The 25,000-nt window shown below is 35.6% G+C and overlaps 1 protein-coding gene across 3 annotated transcripts in view; it reads right to left on the bottom strand.

Annotated features, from left to right (window-relative positions):
- LOC136837385 (rho GTPase-activating protein conundrum-like) overlaps positions 1 to 25,000 on the bottom strand; it is a 336,616-nt gene that overhangs the window by 90,012 nt on the left and 221,604 nt on the right. For 2 of the 3 annotated variants that reach the window (XM_067102143.1, XM_067102142.1), the window contains one exon: positions 15,495 to 15,551. The exons of the other annotated variant lie outside the window; for it this stretch is intronic. The gene's annotated coding sequence lies outside the window, so the exon portion shown is untranslated. The remainder of the gene's footprint in view (positions 1 to 15,494; positions 15,552 to 25,000) is intronic. 3 annotated transcript variants of the gene reach the window in all.

Here is a 25,000-nt window from a genome sequence, read left to right as displayed (position 1 = left end):
GAGACGATCGCTTGAGATAGTAGGTTGGCACCAGAAAAAAAAGCGTGTTTTGACCACTGTTTGTGTGAAATCATACATAGCAAAGTCTAGTGATAAGGCAATATAAATTTTTAATAAAATATGAATCGAGGAGAGAGAAAAGTATCGTGTTAGTAAATTATAATTTCTTACTCTAATAGCTTTAATGCACATGCCAGAACTCACCAACTCTAATAATAATAATAATAATAATAATAATAATAATAATAATAATAATAATAATAATAATAATAACATGAACGCTAAAGAAATCCTTCAAACGAGTGCCACACTGACCCTCCTACAAATAAACGATAAACTCATTTTGAAATATTGCGTCAAAGGTGAAGAGTACTGATATCAATGATCACTGTTTGATTAAAAATATACAAAATTACCGAACAGGACGATATATTTACAGGTTATGTTAACGCTCAAATTTATTAATTGTTTTTAACTAGAGAAGAACTAGGGAAAATGTTCGTTGAATTCACAACATTTATTAAAATTTCACTTTAAATTTCAAGGGTTAATATTTCAGAATTTCTAACACCTTCCAAAGAAAGAAGGCACGTTAACATTGTGCTTGATGACAGCTGCGATTCAACAAATACAATCATTAAATATTTGAACATTTTGAGTGAAAATCATCGCCGCTAACACAAAAAAAAAAAGTGTGGAGCCTACCTAACCTAACTTCTACTATGAATGTCATGATAGCGTCTGCAATTAGAGTTTTGCCCCTAATTCATTAATGCATTTGGACCAAAATATATTAAGTAAACTAGAAAGTCTTCTTGAAAAAATAACTTACCTATTCAGAGAGATTGTCATTCTGGAGACAATCTTTTGAAATCATTATATCACAAAATTCAGCCGCTAGACAAAACATCGTCCAGTTTAGGTCAAAATTTTTAGATAACAAGGCGCTAAGAATCGTGGCCAAGTGGTAATAACACTCTCTGCCAGTGAGAAGATCAAGGTTCGATTCCTGTAAGCAGCGGAACGATTTAGATATGTTCGGTTAAAGTGGTTAAACCACACTGTGCCTCCGTGAATTCGGTATCTGGTAGTTAGGACGAATTCGGTCCACAGCAACCAGGCAGGATAAGGGCACAGGGCTACCAAACCCATCCCTAAGTAATTGATGAAACCGTGAAGGTAGCACCTTATAGAGGCACCGCCTCTTATATTGTCTGTGTGTGTGTATGTGTGTGTGTGTGTGTGTGTTGTGTGCGCGTGTGTGTGTGAACAAATTTACATACCCGTACCAACGGACCGGTACAAAAACATGTTAACAAATCCTAGGCCGTCAGGAGGCTGAAGGAGAAAAATTAAAGTATTTCCGGTACATTGGCCTAAACATTCTTTTCTGACAGGTTGTTTTAAAGTCTTTGGATAGCCGTGACTGGAAACGGTTAATTGCTGTTAAGCAGAAATTAAACAAATTTTTTTCAAAATAATCCTCAGAAAGAGAAGATAAATATTCTACAACAAGAAGCCATTAAGACAAAAAGTCAACATCATATTGCACCTGGATATGGAACATATGTTCCAAATATCAGTCGACCACTTTTTCTTTTCGTCTTCCTTTGGACTTCACGTCCTCCAAGTCAAAAAGAACCTCGTTCTAAAAGACCGACTGCTTGTCCACTAATCTTTTTTTTTTTTCTTTAAGTTCCACTAATCTAGCATTTTCTTGGGCACCGATGCTCCGTCGCCTTATAGAGCTGACCTTTTCCCTCGTAGTGTTTGCTAAGAGTATAATTACAGCCTCCCGTGGCCCAGGCTCAAACGTTTGGGCCAAATACAGCGTGCACAAAAAAAAAAAAAAAAATCTGAGACCCAGCGGCGTAACACAAGGTGAGATTTTAGCATCTCAAGAATTCAACTTCCTCTTATTCATCTATGTTACAATGAGCTAAATGTTTATCAAAGATCGCCAAGGACGTCAACTTGTCAATAGTCTGCGGTGCCTCACGAGCTTACGTATTAAGATTTATCATTGTTTGGTAAGTCTATGGCCTCATCTACTTCATTTTTAATGAAGTACAATAAAAAAAAAAAAAGTCAAAGCGACTACAGAGTCAAAATACCAGAGCAACTATTGAGTAGTGGTGGCTAGGCGCTCGAGTCAAGAGCTTCATTAGTATTCAGAGCACATGCGCCCCAAGCTGATTAAATCCCAGTTCTTTCAACCATATTTTCTTTATGCTTCGGTTAAAATAACCGTATATTCGCAATGTATGGTAACTAATTTCTTAAGCAAGGAAGGTTTTGTATTAGCCTTAGGGAGTTCATACAAGAAAATACTAAAATTGCAGAGAACATATATGGACTTTGAACGGCCAAATATTCCTAAGAGGCCAAATAAAACCTGTTTTTTTGGTAAATGGTAACATCCACGTCTGACTATGGCAACTCTACAATTACCTAACAGGTGGTTTTTCAGAATGTTTCGTAAGTGGTTCATTTAAGCCACTTTTTCTGGACCTAGCATTTTTCCTTCACCTTCCAAGAATTTTCGAAATGATGACGTACATTTGCGTTCTCCCTATTTTTATATTTCTTTTTTTATTATGCAGATGAATAAATGCCAAGGGATTTAATAGTAAAAAAGTCGAGCAACTGATCCAAATCTGGAAGTAGAAGGCAAAATGTGCAATCGCCAATGAACAAAATATTGGAAACGTCATTACGAAGTAGCATATACGAGAGTTACCAGCAGTGCGAAGTGCTGAATCCAGTACCAATACGCAAGCTTGAATACATGTTCATGAGAAAAAGTAACAATAACTCACGATGAACATCTTAAAGGAATAAAAGACAATATTGAATGCTAAAAGGTTTAGGAAAGAGAATATGTGTTTGGCCGTCGAGAACATGAAAAAAAAAAACTAAGGAAATGGTGTTAACAAAAACACTACGTTCAGAGTCCTTGATTAGTTAGCTTCATTAGTACTGAATACATGTACATACGCTACGTAATCACGCTACGAGGGTCTAAGGTCTAAGCGATGACAGGCAGGGCAGCCGATCGAGACTATAGTCTATCCCAAAGCCAAATCAAAGTCCTTCAAAAAGAAAGCATCGTGCTTACCCCCATACAAATGGGAAAACAAGCACGTTAAAAGAAGAAGAAGAAGAAGAAGAAGAAGAAGAAGAAGAAGAAGAAGAAGAAGAAGAAGAATAGTACTGAAAATAGTCACACCACCGAGGGTTGAAATGATGATAAAGCCCAATTTTCTTTACTTAGGCGGTTCTCAGTTTTTGTTTTCTGTTATAAGAGTATTCAGTTCCTAATATGATACGTCGACTTGTGAATGGATATAATGAGTCTTGAAATGTTCCCGTGTATCTTTCAGATGCTTGTTCCTGTTCCTTTTTGCTATAAAAGAACCAATAACCATAACTGTGCTTGCTATCGTAAATAAATACATTCACACAGTTTCCCAAAATGGAATGGGACGACAAAAACCCAAAAACAGCCCTGCCTTATACTATTTAAGCCAGTGCGCTGTTGCGCTGGCATTTACCTTCATAATTATCTATGAGTACTTCACGCAAAAACAACACTTGCAAAGGAACAATATGCGTTTACGTGCGTTTGGCTATGTGACTGTTTGATAATTTAAAGGCACGATTATGTTAGTGCATATTTTTTACCAGTTGCAATCTCGCCTTATTGCGTCAGCGCGAACTTTAATAACTACCACAATAAGATGCACCTGTGACATTGCAATGTTGCGTACTTAGTAATACATTACGACAAAGCTCTCGAAATGCTTGCACAAAAATTTGGATGATTCCATATTTTTGCTATGATAGGAAAAACAGATGATAAACTGGTTGTTAATTTTACTCTGATTGAGAGAGAGAGAGAGAGAGAGAGAGAGAGAGAGAGAGAGAGAGAGAGAGAGAGAGAGATGAATAGCTAGAACCCGTTGAAGAAGGATTACCTCGCCATACCTCGCATTTTCAATTATGATTTGGGGGTATACATTTTGACTGAGAGATGATAACTCGTTTCCGTTCTCTCTCTCTCTCTCTCTCTCTCTCTCTCTCTCTCTCTCTCTCTCTCTCTTCCATCCTTCTCTCCATAGTCATCTGACTAACAGGGGCAGACTGGTTTTGAATGTGAGAAAACATGTCACAATGCAGCAAGCACAAGAGATTTAAACCTACTAGAGTACGTTCATCTGTTCAGGTGTAATTTTTTGCCGTTCATATTTTTTGATCCACTCACTACTGTCGGTAAATTCAAGCATACAAAATTTTATTTTTAACGTAAGAACGCACACTTCAGCAGGAATATAAAGAGAAATAAAAAAAAAATTCGTATGAACATTCTTTACAAATGTATATTGTTGTTGTAAAATTTAAACATCAATAACATGATATGAGATAAAAGCAGCAAAAAAGGCGGAAGAAAAAAAGATCTTAAAAAAATATCCTGAAAAAATCTATGATGATATCTTTACGAATGCAGCCAATGTTTACTGCAGTTGTGAGGCCACAACCGTTATGGCTCCATAATTACAGTATTGCAGCATAATTACGGAACAGCTCTGCTTCTCTTGGCGCAAATCTTGAATAACTCCCTTCACGTAAAATGGGTGCAGTGATTGTGTTATTACGTGATGACGCCGTGGAGGCGTAATCACCTCTTTTCCAAGAATTTTCTTTGTTTGATTTTGCGATGAACTTTACTTTGGTACCTGTATGTCTTTTGACCAGATTGCTTTCTAAAATAATTTTCCGGTATTGTTGCTCCTTTTCCTTCACTGACAAGCTCTGACAGTCTTCTACCTGCTTCTGCGTTTCCGGGTTCCTATAATTTTCCCGTTTTTCAGACACTGTTCTATAGCCTCCACCTATTTATTTTACCTCATATTTAATTGGCTTCCCCTTCGAGAGTGGGTTGGGCAAGGATAATTAAGCTGCTTCTGTCAGACATCTCAAGAGTAAAAAAAAAAAATAAATAAATAAACCGGAACATTAAAAATAAAGACGTCTGACATAAAAAGCTTCATTTAAAAATATACGACCATTCTGTTTCTTGGACTCAAGGAACGAAATTATCGCCCCCCCCCAAAAAAAAATGGATCAATATTGAAAACAATTTCAAGTCTATAACTGAACTAAATGTATACCAAAAACTTAATCCAACGCCATTTGAAGGAAGATGCCAAGCAAGTATAATACTGAAGAAGGGAAAGCAATTATGCAGGTAGAGAGAAAAAATGGACGAAGACACTCGAAAGAGATAAGTGAGAGAAAAAATATGTTAACAACAGAATATTATGGTAAAGTGGGCAGCTTATGTCAAGTGACACAACAGTTAATATCACACAACAGTTAATATCTTTGTCATAAGAGCGTGTCAGAATGCCCGCGGCATCGATTCGGTTCCTTTCCACAATGAAATGGTCAGTTCTAAAATAACTTCAGATAACAACCATTTTCATTGCTCTAAGAACCTTTGGTACTGCCAAAAATAAGCCGCCCGATGTGCACCGTTGTCTGTATTCAACAGTTGCACTTCGTGTAACTGTTGAACTGAAGACATCAACTGCTGTAATATTGCAATATAACAATTCGTTAGAAGAAGCCTTAATTCAAACACTTCCTTACAAAAGAAAACATCACCATCCCTACACACAAATAAATTTTCGAGTTCTACAATTGCAACGGAAGGCGCAAACTCCAACTTTTGATAACAAAACATTAATAAAACGTAGTGTCTCCTAAACAGCATTTCCTCTCGAACTCCGAAATAGTAGTATTGATGAAAACGATACAAAAAGGTTAAAGAATAGTTTTCCAGTGCGCCGTCACCCATAAGGTTATTATCTACTTTGTGGCAACCATTTATTTTCAAACGCAAGGAAAAAATGTGTTAAAGATATAATCATTCACAGGAGCTAAGCGTTATAAGTATACGATACCGGAGGAATAAATCTATGGGGAAGACCCTGGGCTTCTTAATTTTTTTCAAGTTAGTAACAACGTCTTTAATCTTTTTCATTTTTGCATTTGATTAATAAGGGCAAAATCTGAGGAACAAAAAAAGCACCTCTCTCTCTCTCTCTCTCTCTCTCTCTCTCTCTCTCTCTCTCTCTCTCTCTCTCTCTCTCTCTCACGCACCACATTAGGCTGCAGAATTAGGTCGCCAAAATAGGAAAATATAACGAGCAACAGAATTAGGAACACTAGGCTTGACGATCTGAAAGTATGCTTTACATTCCAATCCAAGCTGTATAAGTAGCTACTAATTTAAACATACATAACAAATGAAGTGTGACCTATAAACATGTCAGTGGCAACCAAGACATCTCTCTCGGCGTGGAAACTTATGACACCAAATAGGTCTGATCAACTCTTTTTACTTCTTTCATGCACAAACTTCCATATTATCACCCAACCTCTCTCTCTCACTCTCTTTCTCTCTCCTTCTGCACGGTAGACTCTGTCACCAGGGTCCCTCACTTTCCAGCGACATGTTTGGACGATAGAGGGGGAAGGGGGGATGGGGGGAACAGAGAGCCCATCCACATCCTATCCCTCCCCAGAATCACAGCCAAAAGGCTGCGTCCCCTCTCCCGCCACCAGCCTACATATCTCAATCGATATCTCAACATCGACTGCTCCAAAACACAGCCAGAGCCCCAACTAACCTTTAGGAAACAGGAAATGGCAGCACACTCCGGCCATTGGTCTCGTTTACTTTCACTCTCTCTCTCTCTCTCACACACACATACACCCACACACACAAACACTCCCAAAGAAGGAGTAATATATGTGTATATATCACACATTACCACAGGTGAAAAGTAAGAGACGGGGTGTAGGACCTACACCCCGTCTCTTATTTTTCACCTGTGGTAATGTATGATAAATGAATCACGTACAAAAGTGATTATAATCATCACACACACACACACACACACACACACACACACACACACACACACACATATATATATATATATATATATATATATATATATATATATATATATATATATATATATATATATATATATATATATATATATATATATATATATATATATATATATATATATATATATATATCAATTTAGGGGATTGGCATTGGATAAGTGGCACTGTGGCATTATCTGATAATTAACCTGGACCCTATGATATGAGCTACTCTTGAACATTTCCAGCATAACCCAGTGCCAGCAGTAATTGCATTCAATTGCAGCAGACTTAAGTGAACTATTGCCACTCAGTTTATGAGATTTCTCAGCAAACACATCACGTCTAAAAAGGCAGCCTGGCAAAAACCATCAAAAATAATGTAGTTGGTAAGCTAATAAGTCTGTTATATTGGTGTCTGATAAATCCAGATGTTAATATATATATATATATATATATATATATATATATATATATATATATATATATATATATATACATATATGTATATACATATATACATATACATATATATATATACATATATACATATACATATATATATATATATATATATATATATATATATATATATATATATATATATATATATATATATATATATATATATATATTGTGTGTGTATAAAATTATGTGCACGCGCATGTGCATTCGTACGCCCATTAACACAAGACACCATTCATTTGCGTTATAAGACATTAATCATTTTAATTTTCAATAGAATAATTTATGGAATATTGCTACATGTTTTGCCGAGTGTTCACAGAATGATGAAAAACATATCCTGAACTAGAGTGTGACAAGCGATGTAAAGAAAAACGGCACTCTTGTAATCACTGTATTTTTCATAAATAACTTTTTTTGTGAGGTTGTATCTGACTTTCAGTTTTACTGATCCTTGCTGTTTACAATATCAAAACATTTACTCTGTTTTTGGATATTTTAATTAAAGTTAAGCAGTTCGAGTACATCTAAGACACATCTAATCTTGAATAAAAAAAATAAAATACATCGAAATAGTAGAACGTTTTGAAGGAAAAAATAGACAGCCAAGGTAGATGTAACTTATTACTGTCCTTAAAACCGAACACAATATAGAACAGAATTTTGGCCAAAGGCCAAGCGCTGAAACCTATGAAGTCATTCAGCGCTGAAATGGAAATTGAGTAAAAAGTTTTGAAAGGCGTAACAGGAGGAAAACCTAGCAGTTGCATTACGAATCAATTGTTAGAAGATGGAAAGTAAGATGGAAGAAAGAGAAAATGAACGGAAGTCCAGTAAAATGAATGAGAGGGGTTGCAGTTAGGGGTCGAAGGGACGCTGCAAAGAAACTTAAGCAATGCCTATATTGCACCGCGAGAGGTGCACTATAGGCAACAGAGATATGGTAAATTTTAATAAACTTTATTAACAGCGCTGAAGTCTAAACAGACATATACATCATGAAGTGGTCAAATTTCAGTTTCATCATTTAGCTAAGGAGTTATGATCAGTCGGCAAAATCAACGTTACAGCCTTCAGTAATCTATGACGAAATATTGACACTTGGAAATCACCTAAAATACAACACTACATTCAGACTAGTTCCTAAGTTACTTAAATTGTGAAATTTAAAGTTTACAGCAACTCAGTTCAACTAATCCAACGTTTATTACATGAACCAATTTCAGTGAACAAACCTACTTTCACAGAACAAAATGTCAACCCATTTGATTTCTACTGATAAGCTAAGGACGTTTATAACTTAACGTTGCAAAAATGTTAGATGTTGGCACATGCCATCTTGTACTCATCAGCTCTGTATAATTAAAATTCTTCTCCATAAACATTAAAACTATAAATAAGAATAACAGGCTTTAACATTTAAGAATGAATAAGCGTGTCCTATAACGCAATGCTTCGAGATCACAATTACGAAGCCAAGGCTGATTAGGCTCTTGTTGCAAAACGATTTAAATTTTTTGTCTTGAATGAATTATCGTTCTATCCAAGAAATCCCCACCCCTCCTCTCTCTCTCTCTCTCTCTCTCTCTCTCTCTCTCTCTCTCTCTCTCTCTCTCTCTCTCTCGCTGGCATGAATATGTTGAAACGGTGACACCAGACGGATGAACTCCAGACATTTGGACAGTTTCTTACGGTCGTAACTTTTCGCTCCTTTTCACAAGGCTGTTGCTATCACAACTGCCATTACATACGCATAAACGCACGAACATTCACTCTCTCTCTCTCTCTCTCTCTCTCTCTCTCAACACACACACACACATATACATGTATACACAGAAACACACAGAAAGATAATAAGGGGGCATTAATATCGATTTCATACGTACGTATTTATACTAGGTACAGAAAGACGAAAGTCACGTAAATATGGAGTAAAAAGTAATCCATAATCTAAAGCAATGCAAAATAAGTAAACGGATGTGGAACGGAGAAACTGTAAAAATAAAATCCATGAATAATAATAATAATAATAATAATAATAATAATAATAATAATAATAATAATAATAATAATGATAATAATAATAATAATCCAGAAAAACCAAAAGAACCGAAGCATAGTAGAATTTAGTTGAAAATGAAAAAGTACAAGACAAACAAATTAATGAATGCATACTGCATTACAAGTTCCAAATATTTATTAATTACTTAATAGTCTACGGGTACACAGTGTGTTTACTCGCATGCATGTACTGTAAGCTTGTAGGTAAATTTACGATTGATATTAAAATAAAATAAAAAAAATCGGTCCCCATTCAGTAGAAATTGATAATGTATTTTAAATTCTAATGTACCACACTTTCTTCTAAAAAATACCATAAAAAATATCCTCGCGTTTACATACTATTATTACTACTTCTACCAGTAATAATAATAATAATAATAATAATAATAATAATAATAATAATAATAATAATAATAATAATAATAATAATATACTCTCAAAATATCCCCTGTCATCGAAAGTAAAAATGAAAAAAATCTCTCTTTATAAACGGCAACCGTATCATTAAGATCAACGATAAAATAGTGGTGAAACGCTATAAATACACAGAAATAGAAAAAGTCGTTAAGAAAAAAAAAAAGCGCTCTGAATCGCTGGAAGAAATGGCGAAATCTAGCCCAATAAACGGCGACTTTTACTCGGCCATCGAACGCAACGGCGCTTAATGAAAAGCTCAGCATTGTCCCCCAAGGCTCTCGATTCGAAGAACTAGAGCAAGCGGATGCCATTTACACAGTCCGCACGATTCCTAATCACTGAGTTCGTTCGTTCTTCCTTCTTTTTTTTTCAAGAGAATACAATAATTTTCAAGGGGAGGGATGACGAAGCTATAGCAACAGTAGCCTAATAATAGTAATAATGTCATCAAAAAAAATAATAACAACAATGTCATTTTCACAACAATGCCATGAGTTACCATAATGAAAATGACGCCATGGCCTTCGTCAGACAATACAATCAAACACTGATCTGCTTTATTCTAAAAAGCGAGATTTACATTATTAAAAAATAAGCTGTAAAAAATATAACCAAGACTACGAGTCGTTCCCTTTTTTCGAGAGATTTCAAGATCTACGAGCAAAGGTTGGTTCAGCATCAACGAAACCGTTCTCATAACAGTGAGCACAGGTTTACACGGCTGGAATTGCACAACTGTACTTAATTACTCAGGTATACGTGTATACATAATTCAAGTCACGTGAGGAATTCATACGCATACGGATGGTATGGTTGAGGGCAAGTAACTAACCAAGTGTGTATGTCAACTATATACAGATGTGCATAGATATACTATAAACATTAATACATATATATACACCAATGTACAATTCATGCGTGTTTGCAAAAAGTAGGTTAATTGTACGAAATGTATATATTTTGTATGCATTATATGATCATGAATAATTCATAGACACGTATAAGTTATAACACAAACCAAGCAGAGCCTATGACCTCAATTATACTCTTTATGCAACGAAAAAAGTAACAGCTATCTTAATGCCTACCTGTGAGGGTATGAAACACACACACACATACACACACACCACACACACACATATATATATGTGTATATATATGTGATAAAGATTCATAAACAGCTACGTGTTTCAAAAGTACCGCACTCGAGGGGTATATGGACGGTAGAGACGGCATTAACTTATATCTCTCTTGACTGCTCAGTGGTCTGCAACGTCGACTGGAAGTCGTTGATGGGTACTGTCGGGTATTCGAGTCACTTGGGTACCGAATCATTTATCACTTATAATTCCCCTTCGGTGACATTTCATTAGTAGCGCGAACTGGATATTAAACGACATTTATAGTTTAAAAAAATGTCACGGTGATGTGATAAATTCATATGCACATTATATATATATATATATATATATATATATATATATATACATATATATATATATATATATATATATATATATATTATATATATATATATATATATTTAAATATATATATACATATATATATATATTATATATATATATATATATATATATATATATATATATATATATATATATATATATATATATATATATATATATATATATATATATATATATATATATATATATATATATATATATATATATATATATATATATATATATATATATATATATATATATATAATGTGTGTGTGTGTGCAGAATTAGTTATACGCCAAACTGATTAATAATTAATCAAAACAATTTAACGTAGAAAAGAGAGCACATAAAATCTGACCGGTTCCCTTCCCTTTAAACTCGGCGTCCAAGCTGCCGACCTTGCCCGTAATCACGGCTACATTATGGACCTTTCCAAAATGGACCCCGATCAAGGCTTTCTGACCTGACATGACTAAAAAAGGTTGACTATACTGCTAATCGTGCAGTACAACCGGAGGTATAGGGGGAGAACGAAAGAGGAATAATGCTATAGAATGCTCTCTCTAAGGTATTTACAAGGGAGAGAGAGAGAGAGAGAAAGAATGCTACAATTATGTCACTTAAGATGACCTTGCGAGAATATAGGTGTCAGCAGTTGTGCCAACAAGGAGCTAATGCCATTTTAGGAAAGGGAGAGTGGTGGAACCTTCTGTATACAGGGTATGTGGGGCGAAGGAAAGAAAAAGCTATAGGGGCTGGAACAGACGCGCTATTTCTTCACGAGATGCCAACGAATGGTGGTTGGCTGTGCTATGGAATAATCACTCTTTTTTTGTTTCTCTCTCTCTCTTACAAGCTTCGATTTTTCTATACCAACGCACAATGCGTCCAGCTTTCTACAATCAATACACAGCTGTTTATATTTACGCAATACGACCCATTAACTCGAGAGAGAGAGAGAGAGAGAGAGAGAGAGAGAGAGAGAGAGAGAGAGAGAGAGAGAGAGAGATTCGGAAATAAGATCAACAAAACACCATCAGCCCATAATACCATAATGCAACCAAAACCATCATAAAGTCTGAATATAATTTTACAAGAAAAAGGGAACTTTATGAATAGTCTGGGAATTAGAAAATTTATACATAAAAAAAAGATTGGTACACGAAAATCGTTAAAAAAAAAAATTACTTTTCAATGTCGTCAGAATATAACCTTGTATTCAAAATTGCACATCACCTGCAAATGAAATTCGTAACTCTGAAACGACGGACGGTGGAACAGAAGCCAAAATTACTGCCTACAGAATGTAACTTTCAAAGCATACAAATGACATACATATACATATCTTTCATCCTGGGCGAATAAACGCAGATGTAGAAGAAAAAGAGGTGAAACAATGTCACAAAATAAAACAGAAATATTGAACAGAAGTACGGAAAAAAAGGGCAGTAACGAGTAAGAAAGAAAAAACGGCTAAAAAGTATCAGCGACCTTAGTAAGGTCGTCTGGATAGAGATCGTACGTCAAAATCACAGGTACTGCCTTTCCAAACATCCGGCACCCCTTTTCTTCTTTCCTGTCCATTTCCTGACTTGTCGTGACTCAAGGTACCGTAGAGGCGGACTGCTTTTCATATGTAGTTACAATTCACAAAGTAATAACGATAAAAAACGACACACGAGGACACACGACACAAGCAGTTGTTGCACGGCCTAGAAAAGCTAGTCTTCCGCTCTCTCAGTCGCTGTTGAGGCTGAGATCCGCTTCACAATTCAGTGTTTTCTCTATAAGGAGTTTGAGAAAAGAGGATCTGCCAGTGAGTCATCTCCTGAAGGCTACACACACATATTATATATATATATATATATATATATATATATATATATATATATATATATATATATATATATATATATATATATATATATATATATATATATATATATATATATATATACATACATATATATATATACATATTTATATATATACACACATCACACACACATATGTATATATACATACATACACACACATGCATACAAGACCATGGCAAGAAGATGTAAAACTTCGTTTTCATTATTGATTTTAATACTGTTGTCCAAACCCAATGGCTCTTCGCTCCCCGTTCTGGAATTGTTAACTTTTATGCCGCCTGCCCCTTCGTTCCTCTGTTTTGTATATAGACTAAGTCCATGTCCTATCTTCCAAAAGGGATAATGTTACTCAGTTTTTAATTCCAACAAAGCTCCGTACTGGTCTTACTGCTTTTAAAGTTTTCATATCATCTTTTTTTGACAATTTTAATGATTTTGTGATTTTAACAATTATATACTTTGTGCGTACATTGGTTTTACGAAGTCTGATCTTGATTTGTATATCTTATATCATTTTACAACACTGACGATGAGACTTGATAATGTAGAAAATTTGCTTAATAAACTAAAAATGCTACGCTGGCCGTTCTCGATTAGCGCGCACGCACACACACACACACACACACACACACATATATATATATATATATATATATATATATATATATAAATATATATATATATATATATATATATATATATATATAAACGTGTGTGTGAGAGGAAATTTAACAGTAAATTTCTTTCTAGTAGATAAGTTTATACTGACATGAGCTTGGAAAAAATTTCACAGCAAAGCCACTATTTACTTAAACACAGTAGTTAGTTAGTTATAAATGATTTGTTTAACCAGACCTCTGAACTCTTTTAGGGTTCTTCTCGGGCTGGGAGATAAAGCAGTACGTTTTCTTTATATACATTAACTCCAGAAAGGCACTAAAACATTAAGAACCAAAACATGCGACACTGAAACTTCATGAATGAATTAAAGCTCTAGACACCAAATGGCACATTCACTGCATATATAATACGCGCAATGTCACACACATGCTGTCAAGGATACTGACACGAAATTGAAGACACGTTTGACAACTTACGTAAAATTGTTGATAGAACATTTTCTTACCAGTCAGCTTACGATGATTTATTCAAGTCTGTAAAAATCGCAGTAAGACCAAATTTGTTTAATTCAAGATATATATATATATATATATATATATATATATATATATATATATATATATATATATATATATATATATACAGTATATATATGTATAAATATATACATATATATATAAATATAAATATACATACACACATGCATATATATATTTATATGTATATATATATGTATACCTATATTTATATGTATGTATGCATATATTTTTCAAGAGTGTAGAACGCAATATCTCAACCCTGACAGCATCCACTGGACACCTTTGTTCTATCTGCACAATTCTCTGGATACTCCGTATTGTTCGAGCGCTCTAAAGGACTTCAAATATTCCATGGACAATGAATACTGCCTAAAAGGAAAACTCAGTAACGTGGAGTATACCAGATAAAATCAATTCGCGTTAAAAAATACAAAAATGCAGACTGCGTGTACGGGAGACCGTCAGTCACCGACCACCCCGATACTAACACCCATTATAAATAAGCTCGATATAAAAACAGCCCGTGAAGGTAAACCGGAGTTCGGATGCTGAATCATATTCGACAGCGTACCCGCTCCAAAGCGGCCCATTTCCACATCTGCTACCAAACCGGAATGTGGATCATTTTAATGGACGGTGCTGCTAGGTCTATCCCAAATCTTTCTAACTTCTGTTTACTTCATTTCCCCTACTACAGTTCTTATTCATGTTCAGTCTTACTCAGTGACTAAGCATGCGTACCCCGTAGTGAACTAACACCATTAAATATTCATATAACCCATTCCCTGATACATACAAACACACATACACGACGAAAATAATCTCTAAATACAGAACCTAAAACCTCTGGCCTTTTGTTACACAGTTTCCTCTTACACGACATGAGAATAATTTAAAACGAAAGCAAACTAGTGGCTAAGGGTATCAAATCAGCAACTTATACAATTTGTCTCAAGGCACGTGAGTGAAAGAAAATGCTTGGTAATGTACACCCAAGCTTCCGAAATAAAATAAATAAATAAATAGGCGCAAATGAAATGCACCTCTTATACTGCTGAGAAAAATAAAATAATACTCACCATTGTCTGAAGCGATAGCGCTGTATTATGATGACGTCATCGACACCAAACTGTAACCTGGTGAGAAAAAGATAGCTCAATAAGCAAAGAGCAAAGACGCAGCCATCAACAGGAAACAGAAAATTAGAGCAAAATTTCACTTTGGTGACCCATGGTATTATGAAAGAAATGATTGGCATTACGACAACAACACTCAAATGAAAGGTTCTCAACTGCTTGCTACGAAAGACACGTTATTATCCCGATAAGTATTGCCTCTCATTTTCCCCTTTAAGTACTTCTCTCCCACATTCCCCCAAGAGGCAGAGAGGGTTCTCACTACCTAAAGGTGCTGCTGTTCCCGTGTTTAATAAACTAAAAGTAGGGTTGAGGCACACTCAATCCGATAGTTGCGCAAATAACGTGCGCAGCTTATGCTTTGGCAACGCTAAAACCAATCGCTCAACTTATAAAATAATTTCTTTTGCCTGCCGGTATTTCCTATCTATTATTTTCGATTCATTTTTGCGTAATCAATTTTTTTGTCAACATATTACAACATGCAATTTGACATGGTTGACAATTTGTTCAAAATGTACATCTTAAGTTGGTCATTTATTTTAAGCGATGCACTCATTTAAAGAAAATGAAATTTCATCTATATATGGCAACGTTGCATTGTTTCAATGAACAGTCAGAAACGCCATCGTTCAAGGACCAATTATACGAATTGATCAAAATATGAATTAATGAGAGAGAGAGAGAGAGAGAGAGAGAGAGAGAGAGAGAGAGAGAGAGAGAGAGAGAGAAACAGCCTACTAATTTAAGTAACATCTAATCCGTCAGCAGATTTTGAGATCATAAAAAAATAAATATATACCTAAAATATATATAACCTACTATAAACCAAATTCTTTTGCATCAAAATCAAATATAAATCAGTAAAATCTACCGCAATTGTAAAAAGTCTGTACACTTCATGCCAGTCAAACGCTGCAACGAAGAAAAAGACAAAACAAGTAAAAAATGCGCCAAAGTTTCTTCGGCGCAATCGAGTTTACTGTACAGCCGCTACAGCGTATAATTAAGGCCACCGAAAATAGATCTGTCTTTCGATGGTCTCGGTATAATGCTGTATGAGCCGCGGCCCATGAAACTTGAACCAAGGCCCGGTGGTGGCATGTCCTATATCGTTGCCAGACGGACGATCATGGCTAACTTTAACCTTAAATAAATTAAAAACTACTATTCGATGATTGGAGGGTGGATGATCAACATACCAATTTGCAGCCCTCTAGCCTCAGTGGTTTTTAAGATCTGAGGGCGGACAGAAAAAAATGCGGACGGACGGACAAAGCCATCACAATAGTTTCCTTGTACAAAAAACTAAAACCACTATCATTGACGGGTCCTGCTTTCGTAATCAAGCAGAATGAAGTGAATACGGGAATTCTGGTTTCCAAAAATAACAAAATAATATTTTAATGAATTAAATACCTGCGAAAAGAAAAATTAGACTTGACGTTAATCGATTATGATTATATCTAGCGATCTGTAATTCAATAGTTCGGCTCCATAAGGTTGCCCCTTCCCACAAGTTTTTGGGTTACTTTCAAATTCAACAGATTGAATTCCTAATATCATAGTCATGTTCAGTGCAATTCTATAAGGTTTCGTAGGTCTTCAAAAAAGGCAATGACAACTCAAAATTAAAGCATAGTGTTATAAGCCTCAATAATTATTTATCTGTTCATATAGATACAGCATTTACACACAAAAAATCACATACATAAAAGTATGTACAACATGATAAGGAATAATGACATGACTGAAAGACGAAATTTCAAGTTCTTTAAAAATATAACTTAAGTCTATTCCTCCCTTCTGGTTAGAACTCACTCTCCTCCCGTCTTCTTTCGTTTTTATTCGCTCCTGAGACAGATAAAGGCTTTCAGCTGTCCAGTCCGTCGACCTCCACATGAAAAACTGCGAGGAAATGCAGCGAGTAACGCTTATTCAATATGAGAAAAGGTACATCCAGGGCCGTAACGTAAGACGTCTATGTATCAGTTACCAGACGCCACATTACTTTGAGCCAGATAGCGCAACGAGAGTAAAGGTCGGTTCAAGTGAAATTTGAGATCAACACTAACCTACCTCGGAAGAGGCCTATGTTCTGAATCTGACGGATGTCAGTATATTGTTCTCCAACATCCCAGATATGAAAGGATGGGACAAGACTGCACACTACATGTAAGGGCAAACAAACCTCCGCATTTCACTTCCAATAACGTGTAATTCCTATCTAGAACCTCATAGGGCGGGCACACACATCTAACTGCAAGTTTAAAAAAGTATAATGTGAAAAGCAATGAATGCTGCAATACTCTGTGTCATCAATACACTTTCCATTGTTTCTTATACACCTGATTATTAGCTGAAATTATTCATGTACACAATTATTATGAAACGAACAAAGTTCTTATGAAAAGTCAGATAATAATTACCAGCACCTGATGACAGTGCTAGACTAATTCAAGATATACTGTGCTGAAGCAGCCGATTAACTGATTTTAAAATGTAAGTTGGTGCCATAATTAACAGCGGTCATTGATGCCAGAAAGAACGGAAACACATATCACATTAACTTTACACTTTCACAATTTGAAGCCGCACCTATTACACGGAAAATTGGTAATCCATGAGAATTCTTCCCAGTTTAATATCAAGGCAATGGCCCATGAAGGCTTGTTCCATACGAATAGGGGTTTGTCTTCTGAATAATAATAATAATAATAATAATAATAATAATAATAATAATAATAATAATAATAATAATAATGAGTGAAAAAGTAACATAAAAAATCAAAAGTTATAAAAGCAAAAATAAAAAGAATAGCAGTACAACAGTAGTTAGCCCAAAACAATTATTCTCTCTCTCTCTCTCTCTCTCTAACATTTGTTTTGAAACTGAAAATCTGTCCTCTATCTGTCTGATGTATTTATTATAACACTGAACCTGTGCGCGTGCACGTACACGGACGTAAATGTGTGAGAGAGACACTTATTCCGAAACAAACGCCCTCAACAGGCTCTTTCAACCGAAGCGACCCAGAAGAGCAACCACACATACAATGTGTACCATGCTCCAAGAGAACTGACCACCTTCAAACACTCTCTTCTCCCCAACCCCTCCCCTGCTCCCTTTCCCCTCTCCCCATCACCTAATCAGTCTCAGATCCTTTTTCCCCCTCCCACTTCTCCCCTCCCCTCAAACAAGGGCGGAAGTATCTTGCCGAAATCGCAGGGTCGAAAACGAAGTCTGTTTGAATCACAATTATAAAAGGCTGCAGATCCGTAAGCTGCGATCTCAAGGGTATTTTTGTTGACTGTACGATTCATAGTTATTGATTCTTTTACTTTTTTTTTTTAATGAGCAGACTAACGTTGCCTTCACGGGACGTTGGTCAAATTTCAGAAGCACTGTTGCATGAGAATCTCTCTCTCTCTCTCTCTCTCTCTCTCTCTCTCTCTCTCTCTCTCTCTCTCTCTCTCTCTATATATATATATATATATATATATATATATATATATATATATATATATATATATATATATATGTGTGTGTGTGTGTGTGTGTGTGTGTGTGTGTGTGTGTGTTTGTGTATTGATGCAGAAAGTTCAACAAAAGTCAAAATTCTTGAAATAAAGTCAGCTCTTGCAAGAAACTGGAGTTTTAAATAAAAGCCCAAAGGTAAAACATTACGAATCTACCAAAAAAAGCGACTTCCTATAAAAACTACAATCATGTAAATAAACTCTACTGATAAGCTTTCGAATGTTCTACCTACTTACGTTTTTCTTCACTCTTATAATCTTCCCCTTTATTTCTTTCTAATTCTGTTCTTGATATCACAAAGATCATAGACAGATAAAACAAATCGTGTGCTTCGCATGAAAAATAAAAATACAATAAAAATATGCATTGCTTCTATCTTAATAAGATCAATGACCTAATCAATCAAGCAATAAAAAAGAGATCAGATTGATATTTACCCTAACAGTGCACAATACGACCTTGCGTAGTCTGGCACGTACCTGTCCAAGTTTACGCCCATAAAGAAAAAGGCCTCGGATGAAAATAGAGGAAAGTAGACCTTATTGCCCGGATGCATATGCACAGCTAACAGACAGCCGTTTACACAGACTTGCTCTACCACTCAACTACCTTTGACTGGTTTGCACGACCTTGATGTGTGATGTAGGTGGATAATAAGAGCACCACCAGCAGAAGCTGCATCAGCAGCATTAACGAAGTAAAAGTAGCGGTAGCAACTTCGACAGCATCGGTAAAAGCAGTATTAGCACCTGCAACATCAGCGCTTACAGCAGAAGCAACAGCCATGGTGACTGGCGTACAACATCGGTTCAGATCCAAAGACCTTTGAAACTCTTAAGACCTTGAGGGATAACGTCATAGGGGACGTGAGTTCGTCCTATCATACGATCTGTTAATGCATTTCATTCAGCTCCTCTCCAGCCCCTGTCTTTTGAATAATGTGCCTAGCTATCTTAAATGTATGAACAGATATATGTCGTCGACATCATTATATATTTACTATATGCAAATCCACCACTCACCATCTAGTAAACTGGCTCTGTATTTTTTTTAATAAACCTCGCACAAGAATTAGTTTAAAATTTAAATCCTTTAATCACATATTTAACAACGGAATTATAGCACCTGTCGCACGTCAAGACTGTTGCCACTTAAGGTTTATGGGATACATATAGTTATCCACTGCAATTCACATCTGAATCCTGATTTCTGATTCAAGTTTCTCAGCATTAATATTGAGGTGAAGTTGCTAGTCCCACCATCATGTAAGCTATGTTTCTGTAAATAATACTTATTTCTCTAATTCACAGATTATAACATTTCATCCTATGCATATAAAAGGAATAATTTATACATAAGGAAATAAGTGTTGATGTATAATCAAATTATCGGGAGAAGTCTTTGAGGAATTTTAAGGACAGTTTTTGGTTTCTATTCTAAAGTCTGCCCTTACGTAAAATCTATTATCCGAAAGCTTTACATGACTGATCTTTAATTTTTTTTATAGTTACAGTTCAATTTGGTAACCATGACTTCCAATAATCCTGACCTTTGCATAACCAGGCTGCCGAGAAATGACTTGTCACCTCCCCTGTAACAGGGCCAGGGGAATAAAATTTTTCTTGTCTTCCCTCCTATGAGTCTACCTTCAGGGATATTATAATACATACACAAATATACATATATACATACATACGTACATACATACATACATAAAGGAAGAGACCGACAGACATACAAAAAGACTGACTGTTAGAAAAACATGCTGAAACATTTTTTTTTTTTCGATAAGTCTATCATCACGTAAGCACAAAACATATCTCCAACGAGGCAAAAATGCCTAAAACGTAGCTTTTTACGCGACAAAATATGCTACACCGAACGAACTCAAGTCAAGTGGAATGCGGCAGAGTAAACACAATCGTAAGGTCGCAGCGGAATGCACCTACGCGATAAAACCTCGCAGTCTTGCAAGCAAATGTCTTTGCAAGCACTGAGGGTTGTACAACGCAGGCCAATACAACGATGTTGCACGCGCGCGCACTTTGCCAGCAATCAAGCACAATCACGCCACAGGATACGATAGCTATTGCGCCTGCTTCAAACACAGTCGAAGTCGGTTCCGTCGTTTTGATGGGAAAGTCTTCTTAAAAGTGGTTTGGGAGACGGCGAGGAACCTGGCGTATTCTTTCCAGCTTTGCTTCACTTTCATTGCAATCGTTGGCTTTGTCGTTAGTGTCGCTTTTAACAGTAATAACCACAAATTTAATCATTACTGATTAGTAATTACTAGTAATTATACTTACTATTTTATCTCAAAACATGGCAATGCCTTACAACATAACCAAATACACACACACAAACACATACATACACAGAGATATATATACACACATACATACATATAAATGTATATATATGTATTTATATATATGTATATGCATACATGTATATATGTGCATGTATGTATATATATATATATATATATATATATATATATATATATATATATATATATATATAAAACTGTATACCTATGCATATACATATATATATATATATATATATAATATATATATATATATATATAAATATATATATATATATATATATATATATTTATATTTATATATATTCACATATATTAAGACACGAGTAACGTTTAATATCAGATTCACTATACTCTTGGAATAACTTACACCCAAGGGAAATAATACCTGACGAGAGCACCAGTCCCCGCCAGGTTTCCCAAAGCCACTGCATTCTGGGAAGCGGGTCTCCAATAACTTTCAACAAATAAGTTTGGATGAAGTAAACAGAAATCTTTCATCGTTGAGACTAAAATCATAAGTAAATAATAAAGAATGAACAACTTAAACAAGTAAATAAAAACAAAATGTGCCGAAGATTCATCGGCGCAATCGAGTTTTCTGTACAGCCGCTACAGCGTATAATCAAGGCCGACGATAATAGATCTATCTTTCGGTGGTCTCGGTATAATGCTGTATGAGCCGCAGCCCATGAAACTTTAACGAAGTCTTATATCGTTGCCAGACGCACGATCATGGCTAGCTTTAACCTTAAATAAGTTAAAAACTACTGAGACTAGAGGGCTGCAATTTGGTATGTTTGATGATTGGAGGGTGGATGATCAACACCAACTTGCAGCCCTCTAGCCTCAGTAGTTTTTAAGATCTGAGAGCGGACAGAAAAAGTGCGGACAGAAAAGTGTGCGGACGGACAGACAAAGCCGGCACAATAGTTTTCTTGTGAAGAAAACTAAAACTTGCCCTCTTTACAGTATTTTAGTATTTCAGTAGGAATAAACAGCGAAGTTAAATCCCTCGAAACTTTTATGACTTTCTTAACTTTCCTTCGTTGTTTCAAAAGTAGAGAAGCTTTCGTCTACACCGATTCGGCGTTACTAACGAAGCAACAGAAAGGAAATGTTGTTAAACAACAGCCAGATGTCAGAGGTTAGAACAGAGTAGAATAGAATATAGAATTTAGGCCAAAAGCCAAGCGTTGGGACCTATGAGATCATTCAGCGCTGAAAGGGAAACTGACAGTGAGAAGGTTTGGAAGATGTAACAGGAGGAAAACCTCGCAGTTGCACTTTGAAACAATTGTTAGAGAGGGTGGAAAGTCAGATGGAAGAAAGAGAATATGAACGGAGGTACATTAAAAGGAATGAACGAGGTTGCAGCTAGGGGCCGAAGGGATGCTGCAAAGACCCTTAAGTAATGCCTACAGTACACCACGTGAGATGCAATGACGGCACTACCCCACTACGGGGATCGTCACAGGTTGCTCAAGGAATGTGGACATTTTTCATCCGCAAAGACACATTACCAAAAGAATAAATTGGGAGACTTGAGGATCCAAGTCCTATCTTGCTGTCAATCAAAACGCATTTTACCGGCTTTAACTTGATAACTTTTACCTTACTTGGTAATCTTAGGGAAGTCATCGTTAACATATTTGTAAATGCCATTTAATATGTCAATAAACATGAGGCTTGCGTAAATAAATCAATCAAGATATAACGTGCATGTAATATAAACTTCGTGTCACAGGCCTTCAGTCCACAGGGGAAAGAGAGTCTGTGCCAAGTCACTATTGCATTATTGCATAAACGTATTTCTTGAGATGAAAGTACAAAATATCGTTAATAAAATGTACTTTCACATCGAGATGTGGTGACAAGGTAGTCTTCGCACACTAAAATACCTCCCAGTGCTCGGCTGCATGACAATTGTTCGTTGGGCAAAGGCGCCAGGGAGATGAGGATTCAAAATTAAAATGCATGCAAGGCCAGACAATTTATATTATGTTCAAGCAAATATTCTTTAATAAAAAAAATTATAATTATTATTTTAGTATGACAAGGTTGCGAAATAGTAACTAGACCTTTTGTGCATATGACGAAATTCTGTCGATTGTTTGATAAGGGACATCAACAAATTAAGTTTTTAAACTCTACGGTATTTGGAGCCACATTTTCATCTCACTGACACTTTTTTTTTTTTTTTTTTTTTTTTTCGAAATTTCGATTGGATCCCCCTTTCAGAGCAACAAACATTTCAAAGCCACAAAATCGCAATGTTCATTAAAAACCATATTTTTGTTGGTATTATTTGTAACAATAAACGTTTCCCCTCCAAAGATACCTAAGCCAAGTTACATAAATTCAGTATCATCTGAAAAACTGCTAACAACTTTTAAAAGAATTTTGCGTCAGCATATATATATATATATATATATATATATATATATATATATATATATATATATATATATATATATATATATATATATATATATATATATATAATAGTTTAGGAACATCAGAATGCCACTTTAAATCAGAGTCCTTCAGACACTTCATGCAAAAACAAGTTAATGCTAAAGACATCAATATCAATAATAATAGGTTTCTCCAAATGCGGCAAATGCCCAAGAAAAAACGACCAACCATAAAAACATTAAAACTACGATGCTTCAAGTAATCCTACTTCAGGTTTTAGCTAAGGTAACTACAAAACATAAATTGTCGGATCACTGGTGAGAAAAACAATTCACCAACACTCGTTCTCTGAATAAACTGCAAACTACTTTCAAACATTCTTTTACTTTTACAGCAACATTAACATTCAGCCACAGGAATAAAACTCCCTCGCGCCCACCCCCCGACCCTTCACCCGCAATATCCCCAGTACAATCACCCGCCACCCAACACCTTCTCCAGTCGCTGTCCAATCCTTGACCACAGCGCCTATTATTCCGCCGAGTCATGTCGAGAGTATGCCGTCTGGTCTTCATGGGTCTATTGACCTAAGTATTTCCTTTTTTTACCTCCGACATCTGAGTTGGACAGAGGTTATGTACTAACCCGTATTTGTCTCTGTTTCTCTGTGTCTGCTGTCCTCAACAGAATAAGAATAATCATGAGCGATTTCTGAGAAATCAGGTGGACGGGTGGGATGTGACCCGGGCAAGAGTTCGCTCGATTGTATTAAGATGGATCAGTCATCATTATTTCTTTTACGTAATTTTTTTTTTGCAGAAAAAGTAGGTACCTACTTTTTTCTGCAGTGGTCGATCATTTCGGATAATAATCTCTGGTTTTCGAAAGTGCAGGGAAGTTGAAGATGGTGTATATATTTTGAAATGTACCGATATCGATATTCACATTAACATTTTCATTTGAATTTACAATGCCTTTGATAATTAACAGCGTAATTTAAATTATATGTCTACAAATACGAACCAGTAGTTAGATTCAATGGCCCGACGATACTTATTGACGGAAGTGAAACTAAAGAGTCCCTAAACATTAAAAGTGATACCGGTGAGTGTCGGCGTACTGTCATATTGGACTTTACTACCTGAAAACACGAGATAGCAA

The sequence above is a fragment of the Macrobrachium rosenbergii genome, chromosome 59, assembly GCF_040412425.1.
Source record: "Macrobrachium rosenbergii isolate ZJJX-2024 chromosome 59, ASM4041242v1, whole genome shotgun sequence".
Taxonomy (NCBI): Eukaryota; Metazoa; Arthropoda; class Malacostraca; order Decapoda; family Palaemonidae; genus Macrobrachium; species Macrobrachium rosenbergii.
Note: the sequence above shows the minus strand (reverse complement) of the source record. Positions and strands in the feature narration are given on the sequence as shown.